We start from the raw sequence: 8,628 nt of genomic DNA, 5'->3' as shown, positions 1-8,628 counted from the left end.
CGCTGTGGTATCATGTGACATGGGGGGCACCACAAGGTGATTGGGGTGGAGGCGATTTCTGTTGAGAGGGGGAATTCGGGGGTGGCAGGGAACAAGTAAAAAGGTAACACACCACTAAGAAGTTAGAGAGTGCTGTTCACCCCTAGATTTAATGGAAAAAGAAAAAAGATATCCCCTATGGTGGGGTTTTTTGGGCAGCAATACAATATCTGTAGTATAGTAAGAGGCATATATTTGTGCACAGTGGAAATGAACTACTGAAAAAGCAAAATATAGGGCGAATTTATTATTTTATAAATGTTTATTAATAAAAAAGAGGATTGAATAAATGACACAATAGTCAAGAATTGAACTCCACTTGGCAATAAAAACATAGTATGGATGCACATATATAGACAAAAAATGATTGTATCACATATACACTGTACACCTGTATATACAATGAGGAAATGACTCTGACGCGTTTCGACCCTCACAGGGGTCTTCTTCAGAAGGTTTGTCTATTATAGAAGAAAAAAAACAACTATAAATGGATATATATAAAAAGTTGTTCATCGTGGTATGCTAAGAACAATTTGCTGTAGGCAAAACATATATCTAACATCACAGTGTTATATAATTACCAGTTAATGTGCATCAGAGGCAATAAGACTATGGTCCACAGTGAAGATCCTCATTGAGGGACACACGTAGTCCAAGTCGCTTTTCTCCTGCCCTGTACAAATGCACCAAGGATCATACTATAAATGCACCAAGGATCGGGGGTGGCAGGGGGTAAGAATTGTTCTAGGAAGGGAAATGAAGGGTAGGTGTGGTAGGAGTCGTGATTTTGGGATGAGGGATGGGGAAGAGGAATTGTGCTAGAAGGGGGGGATTTTGGGGGTTTGTGCTAGAAAATGTGATATGCTAGAGGGGTAGGGGATTTGTGCTAGGAGGGAAATTCATTATTTTGGGGGGTGGGGGATTGTGATAGTAGTAATGCTTAGGGAAATTTGGGGGGGGGGGGTTGTGCTAGGATGAGATGGGGGAATGGAAGAGTGGAATTTGTGCTGGGAGGAGGGGGATATGGAGTTTGGGGGATAGGATTTGTGCTTGAAGAGGAAATTTGAAGGGTAGGGGATTTGTGCTGGGGGGGCTTTTTGGGAGGGAGGTTATTTGTGCTGGGGGCATACTGAGAGAGAGAGAGAGAGAGAGAGGATGTAAGCTGGAGGGGGTGGCAAAGATTTGTGCTGGGAGGGGGGATTTAAGCAGGGGGCAGATATGTGCTTGCAGGAGGGAATTTATGCTTAGGGGGTAAGCATGCAGATTAGTCCTCAATTTGTTTTTTTTGGGGGGGGGGATTTTGCTGACATATATTGCTTATACATCTGGGGGGGGGGGGTAGGGTTGCCACCTTTTCTTCAAGCCAAAACCGAACAATTTAGTAGCCTGGGACACCTTTGGGTGCCCCATGGAGAGTAGTAATGCGGTGCGCATAGCATGCCTCAGCGAATGGTGGGTGTGGCCAGATTACTCTTCTTGACATCATCACCCTGCCCTCCAGTGATGCCAAACCTGCTACCAGATGGCTGCTGCAGCTCTTGGACGGCAACAGATTTGTGTGTGACTATCTCAATTACTTGTCCGCCTGAAACCTGGACACATGATTCAAAACCCAAACTGTCCAGGTGAATCCCGTACAGGTGACCACCCAAGGTGGGGGCAATTTTGCATGTTCGCCTGGGCTCTAGATGACCTTGCCCCGATACTGGATGCAATTTCTTTTTTTCTTATTGTAAGTTCCTGCTATCCTTACTGTAAGACACACATTGAGGTAAGGCAAAAAATATTCTCTTTGATCACTTCAAATACCAACATCTTCTGCATCATATTGTTTGTCTGAGCCGTCCACATGCAATAAAGATATTTGTGGATGAATAGTATGTGGTATGTGAGGGTCTCCGCTCCATGTGGGACCAGCATAAAGCATTTCTGCCTTGCAGTACTAGGGTCCCTGCCTTATATCCTGGTCAGACCAAGGATATAAACATGGACTTTGCATGTTCTCCCTGTGCTTGCATAGGTTTCCTCCCACACTCCATAGACATGCTGATAGATTTATTGGACACTTTTTAAATTGGCCCTAGTATATGTGTGCATATGAGACCTTAGATTGCAAGCTGCAATGGCAAGGGCTGATAAGAATGTACAATATGTAATTTGTTGGTGCTATATAAACACTTGTAATAATATTATTATAGCAATTGGAGTTAGAATACTTATTGTAGGGTTAAATCCACCTACGTAGAATTTAGATGTGCCTTTGAATATCACTATATATCACTATTGAATCATCCCGTGACTAGTGGACTATTATTGGCAGACATGAATATTTCCAACAGGCTGGTATGTAAAAGTATATCAGATACTGTATTTTGGCATTTTTTTTTTTTTTTTAAGGCATTATGAGGTATAGATAGGTAATTTGGTAGTTGATAACTGATAGATTTTTTGTATTCCAAACTGCATGCGATAAGGCCTCATTCACACGGGTATACCAGACATCCCAACCTGCAAAAAACTAATTTCAGGGAGGAGGAACACTTATTAATATTTTTTTTACAATTCAATTTTTTTATATTTTATCTTTCATTTTTTCAAAAATGCTTTTTGTGGGCCAGTGAATGGTGTCAGTAGGGTAGTGGACAGTGTCCGAATTTTTTTTATTCGTATTATTTTTTAGAATTACATTTTTGTATTTTTTGTTTTACACAATATTTGGGGGGGGGGGGGGGGTTTGTAGTGGACAGTGTCAGCAGAGCAGTGGATGTTGTCAGTAGTATTTTGTGTTTATTATTTTTTACAATTTAATTCGTTTTTAATTCTTTTTACAATGCTTTTTGGCGGAGGGGGTTGGGGCAGTGGACAGTGTTGGTGGAGCAGGGGGGAGTGGTGTCAGTAGTTTTTTATTTCTATAATTTTCTTTTACCAGGAGCCGGTGGGAAAGGAGAGGAGGGAAGCTGGCTGCGGGGGACGAGAAGAGGCGGAGGAGGAGAACAGGGGACCAGAGGAGAACATGGGAGGGGGGGATACAGAGGAGGTCAGAGAAGGGCAGGGGGCTGGAGGAGTGGGCAGATGAGCACACGGGAAACAACCAGGAATAATTGGTGCGGCGGGAGGGTCAGCTATGATCTCCCTCTATAGCTTTTTAGCTGACAGTCGCGGGAGGTAGAGGAGGAAAAGCGTCTCACAGCGGTCAACCTCCAGCCACACTGATCATTCCCAGCTATGAACCCCCTGCCGCCCAGGACAGGCATTGCAGCCAGGAGACTGGATGGTAAAAAGAGAAGCAGTACACTAATGAGCTTAACTCTCTGTCATCTCTGTCACTTTGCTGTCCTTGCACTACAAAACATCTGACTGGCTCCTTTTGCTGCTTCTTGTTCTTCCTCTCTGAGCCCAGCTGTAAAGTAGACTGCAAAAGGCTGATAAGTCAAATTCAATAACTTTGGTGCAAAACATTTCAGAATAGAAGGTGTTCCTGCTGGGTATTTTAATAAAGCAAGAATATTACTTTGCATCTTGGTGTGTGCGATTCCTATTGCTGGTACAACTGAAGTTTAAATTCAGTTACACACACAGATCCAATAGCTCTGGTCTCTCCTGCACATGGGCAAACTGGGTGCCAGTCCATCTTTATTCTTTATTAGAAATAGGAAAAAATATCAGTCACTCTCCACTTAGCTTTTCTTACAGTGTTTTTAATAATCAGTGAATTGAATATTCTTGTGAGAAAGCCAGGAGTGGTGAAACGCATAAAGGGAGGTTGATTTTGGGTTGAAGACATTGAAGACATTACTGTATGCAGTCAATTCATTAATTGTTAAAACACTGCAAGAAGAGCTAATTGGGGAGCAACTGATATTTTTTTCTTAAATTCAGGGCAGGTACTTACAGTGCTTGAATTAAAACACACTTTTAATGATGTATTAATGTATCATTTATATATGTGTGGAATTTGGCTTTAACGTGTTTCCAAAGACAAAAACTTTGTGTTTTCAGTTTTGGATAGAGTAGCGAAGAGTTAGCAATCCTGTCAAGTTTTTATTGCTGTATGTATCCCCACTGGGGAGATTCACCCTCTCTGTTTCTTTTAATTCCCTTCCTAACTTCTTTTAAATTACTTCAATGAGGAATTTCTTGTTTTAGGAAGACAGAAAGTGTAGGCATTTTGAGGTTTGTTTAGTTATAGTGAATCAGTGGCTGGCCCAGGCTGGGAAAAGGGTTAAAGTAGGGTTGCATCGATGCAGATACTAGTATCGGTATTGTTGCTAATATTGAGCATTGTACTCCATTGTGCTTCTGCAAATGCTCTCTGTGCTCCTCCGGTCCCGCTCTCTGTGCTCCTCCGGTCCCCCTCTCTGTGCTCCTCCGGTCCCCCTCTCTGTGCTCCTCCGGTCCCCCTCTCTGTGCTCCTCCGGTCCCCCTCTCTGTGCTCCTCTGGCCCCCCTCTGTCCTCCTCTGGTCCCCCTTTCCCAGATCTCTCAGGATGGAGAGCTGAGGAAGGAGGCAGTAAATCTATAATTTACCGGCTCCTTCCTTTTCTGAATGCACAGTCAGTGATTACTGACTGTCCATTCATAACTAAACAGAGGAGCAGCTGTCTCCTATCCATTCAATTTCAGTGCAGCTGAGGCTGCAGAGAAAGGGACTGGGGAATTGGGAAATCTGTGGTCCTCAGTTCCTCTCTCTCTCCCTCTCTCTCTCAAAGGGGAGATGTCAGGGGTCTGATACCTCAACAAAGCCCCCCCCCCCCCCAAACAGGGCTGTTAAAGTTTTAAAGATATTATTAATAATTAAAATATATATATATATATATATATATATATATATATATATACATTTGTAAAAACAATTAACAATAAAATAAAACACTGACACCATCCCTGACACCATGGCCTCTTCCCGATAAACCTGGCCATTGGTTGTCAGGGTCTGTGGGATGGGGGGCTTATCAGAATCCGGGAGCCCCCTTTAACAAGGGGGGCCCCAGGATTGCAGCCCCCCACCCTATGTGAATGAGGATGAGGTATGATGTACCCCTACCCATTCTCCTGGGGGGAAAAAGTGTAAATAAAAAACACACAACACAGGTTTTTAAAGTAGTTTATTAGGTAGCTCCGGGGGTCTTCTTCTGACTTCAGGGGTCTTCTCGCCGATGCTCCTCCGCTATCTTCTGCTCTTTTGCTAGCAGAGAACCCTGGCTTTCTCCTTCGTCGCCATCCGGGGGTCTTCTTCTGACTTCGGGGGTCTTCTTCCGACTTCAAGGGGTCTTTCCGGCCTCTTCTCCCATTCTTCGGTTCTTCTTCCGGGCTCCTCTGCTATCTTCTTCCAGCTCTTTTACTAGCGTTGGACCGGTCTTCTTCTTTGGGTGATGTCACATGGTGACCCCGCCCTTTATGATGTCAAAGTCCCAGGGGATGCTTTTTTCCCCCCAGGTGAATGGGTAGGGGTACATCGTACCCCATTTCACATAGGGTTGGGGGCCCCCTTATTAAAGGGGGCTCCTGGATTCCGATAAGCCCCCCCCCGACCCGCAGACCCTGACAACCAATGGCCAGGGTTGTCGGGAAGAAGCCATGGTGTCAGGGATGGTGTCAGTGTTTTATTTTATTGTTAATTGTTTTTACAATTTTACTGTTCACAGTAAGAGCTATGAAAACGTGGAATAGACTCCCTCCAGAGTAGGTTCTAGCCAGCTCAGTGGATTGCTTTAAAGATTGCAGCAGATTGCCTGGATCCTTTCCTAAATGTACATAATAGAATTGGATACTAACATTTATAGGTAAAGTTGATCCAGGGAATAACCGATTGCCTCTCGAGGGATCAGGAAGGAATTTTTTCCCCTGCTGTAGCAAATTGGATCATGCTTTGCTGGGTTTTTTCGCCTTCCTCTGGATCAACTGTGAGTATAGGATTGTGTATATGGGATTCTATGTTTTTTTTTGTTTTGTTTTTTTAATTGAACTAACTATGAAAGGTTAACTTGGAAAGACAGTTGTTAGAGTAGTTGGAAGAGATGGAACAAGCTACAAGCAACCAGCTTAATGGCCTGGTCATATGGTACGAGCAGGAAGGAGTCAATGAGCATGTATGGGGTCTGCACTATGTGCTCGGCAGGACCTCATTCTGTTACTGGAAGTGAGGTAACTGAGGTACGCTGGACTGATGGAGAGGGCGCAGGCTCAGCAAGTCCCTCCTAATGCAAAATATATTAGTTACAGTGTGTCGTAACATGGGACAAGTCGCTTTTTAGAGGAACTCTGTATTGGCAATATGGAGCAGTCTCCCTCTCTCTCTCTCTCTGGGCAATGTGGAGCAGTCTACCTCTCTCTGTGTGGGCAATGGGGAGCAGTCTCCCTCCCTCTCTCTCTATGCGAGCAATGTGGAGAAGTCTCCCTCTCTCTCTCTGTGGGCTATGTAGGGCAGTTTCTCTCTCTCTCTCTCTGTGGGGGCAATGTGGAACAGTCTCCCTCTCTATCTGTGTGGGCAATGTGGAGCCATCTCTCTCACTCTCTCTGTGGGCAATGTGGAGCAGTCTCTCTCTCTCTCTCTCTCTCTCTCTCTCTCTCTCTCTCTCTCTCTCTCTCTATCTATCTCTCTCTCTCTCTCTCTCTCTCTCTCTCTCTCTCTCTCTCCCCCCAAGGCATACTGCAAGCAGGTATCAGCTACATAGATAACATGCACCCTCCAGCCGTCTACAATAGTCCCACTGGTAGGAACTAAAACAAGGATCCTGGGTAGTGGCAGACATAGTTACTAAAGTCTCCTTAGTTGGCAAATACTTAACCCACCTAAGCGCAGAGAGTAGAAAAAATTATTCCCCCCAAACGCTTGAGAATTTTGTGCCAAATCCAATCACCTTTCCCATGAATAATAGATCAATACACCATTCTGCCTGGGTACTGACAGCCAGTGCCAACCAAAACTATAGTTGAGGAGTCAGGGAACTGCGGGGAGCCACATGATCACCCCACAAGTCCACAGTGAGTCCACTCTGGTCTCTTCAACTGTGACTGTGTAAGTGGCAGGTGTGCAAAAAAATATGTAGCACTACCCCGAAGGAGCTGCTGGTTATATTTGGGCTTACCATTACCTACTGTTCTCCTTGTTTCACGTCTAGGGGTGTTCCGTGGTAAATGGCCCAGTAACTTGAGAGACTGACAACAGATCCACTTGAATGGATTTTATTTGCAAAACATAGACAATGAACAGTCTCTTAAATTGGGATCAGGGGGTTGGAAAGGAAGTTCAGGTACTCTTAGTGTCAAAGTCAAAATGTTGAAGAACTTGCTTACTTTGACTGCATCCAGAGAATAGCCATTCGCAACTGGATGTTCACTCAAGTTGGACAGTCCTTCTTTCACAAGGCCTACCAGCCAACACGGTGCTTACTCAGGAAAAAGTCTCTGCCACAGACGTTATTGTAGAACATACAAGATAATGTCTCTGCCACAGACGTTGTTGTAGAACATGTAGGGAAACTAAACTTGAAGAATACTCGTAGGATACCTAGATCTCTCAGCCAGCTTGGCGATATCCACAAGACCGGATTCTCTTGGGTACTTCAGCCCTTCCAGGCTCTTACTAAGAAACCAACCCATACGTGGTCTTCTTCTGAAGAGTCCTCCCCTGGAATGCTTGAAGTCACTGAGTCTCTACCAAAGCGGAGATAGCCGCCAACCACCTCAGAATCCTCCTTTAATTTCCTTGCCTCCGGCTAGCCAGCCCCGAGACATCAAAATCGGGTGGATCCGCACCCCAGGCCATAGCCTTCCTGGGGGCTGGTCAGGAGCACCAGGACCATGAAGTCAGTACATTATTCTGGACCAGAACCCCGAACCACGTGATGTCCGCATCTTAAATACCCTCTCCCAGAAAGCACACAGCGAGAGCGCCACTTTCACTGGGCGGGCTCCGAGAGAGAGTAACTTAAGCACCTAACCAGACCATAGTTCCATGCCTGCCAGAAAAGACAGTGCCCCCTGTGGCCAGGCTGAACATCTCACAGTCCAGTCAGACTGATGCTGAAGTCTAAATTTATACAATTGTACCCAAACCAAACTGCAGTTCAGGCATGACTTTAACTTTGAAAAACGCATAGCGTGAGCTCTTCAGGACCCGCCGCTACAAATATATAACTGTTAAGAACTTTTTTTTCTCAAGAATCAATACTTGGAATTATAAAGCATTGTTTTATCACTGTATTAAATGGCAACTTTTTCTACTGTCACCAGCAGAGGGCTCCCCAAAATAGTTTATACCAGCCTAGAATTAGCTTCAATGTATATATAGAGCAAAAACCTGTACAATAATCTTTGTGAAGTGACTTTTACAGTCACAATAAATCTTGCACTGTAAATTTTGCTAATCAGTGCAGTAATGTCATTACCAATAAAAAAAATAAAAAACAAAGATAAAAAGCAAATAATATTAAATAGTAAAAATTGGCAACTGCTTAATTTATATTTGTATATTTTTATGGTCTGGTAGTTGGTTGCTATATGCAAGTCCATGCATTGTCCTAACAACCAGAAAGTGCCGTTTGCAAGTAGAAACTGCAATGTGGTCAATTGTATGATCAGTATT

Source organism: Lithobates pipiens, unplaced genomic scaffold, assembly GCF_037356315.1.
Source record: "Lithobates pipiens isolate NorthernLeopardFrog02 unplaced genomic scaffold, aLitPip1_a1.2 Scaffold_18, whole genome shotgun sequence".
NCBI classification, from domain to species: Eukaryota; Metazoa; Chordata; class Amphibia; order Anura; family Ranidae; genus Lithobates; species Lithobates pipiens.
Note: the sequence above shows the minus strand (reverse complement) of the source record.